Raw genomic sequence first — 837 nt, 5'->3', positions numbered from 1 at the left:
GTGCAGCAGAGGGAGATGTATGGTTGGAGCTGTGGGGCGAAGGGGAATCCTGAAAATGGCTGGAATCCCGAGACTGGCTCCCCGTACCACCACGACCACGACGCTGTCGAGGCCGGGTCTGATCATCATGAGACCTGTAAATTAAAAAAATATATTTAATAAATACAGAAATATATAAATTAATTTTTTTTATTAAAAAAAAATCCCAAATAATTTAATCACAGAAAAAGATTTATATATATTAATTTTTTTAATAAATATATAAAAATAGTTCTAATAAACAAAAATAGTTTTAATAAATAAAAATTGTTTAATAATTACAAAAAAATAGTTTTAATAATATATATATATGAAAAATATTTTTAAATCCCAAATAATAGTATTTAATCACAAAAAAAGTTTTATAGATATTTAAAATGTTTTGTAAACTCCAAAAAATCGAATTTATATAGAATTTTTTTTTTGTAAAATCCAAAAAATCGAATTTATATAGAAAAATCGTTTTGTAAAATACAAAAATCGATTTTATATACAAAAATCGATTTTATAAATACAAAAAATAAAAAAATTATAAAAAAATTCTAAATCAATTCAACAAAACAAATTATTCAACCAAATCACAATTCTAAACCTATTATACAACCAAATCACAATCCTAACCAATCACCCTAACAAAAATCTATCAAAACTACACAAAAACCTAACAAATAGAACCTAAGAGAGTGGGATAGGGTCCTTACATGATTTGTGTAAGAAAAGAGGGAAATGGGGAAGAAGAAGAGAGAAATGGGGAAGAAGAGAGAAATGGGGATGAAGAAGGGGCTCGTGGTTATAAAA

The sequence above is a fragment of the Brassica napus genome, chromosome C6 (genome assembly GCF_020379485.1).
Source record: "Brassica napus cultivar Da-Ae chromosome C6, Da-Ae, whole genome shotgun sequence".
In the NCBI taxonomy this organism is placed as follows: domain Eukaryota; kingdom Viridiplantae; phylum Streptophyta; class Magnoliopsida; order Brassicales; family Brassicaceae; genus Brassica; species Brassica napus.
The sequence above is the reverse complement of the archived record's forward strand: the minus strand, read 5'-3'. Positions refer to the sequence as shown.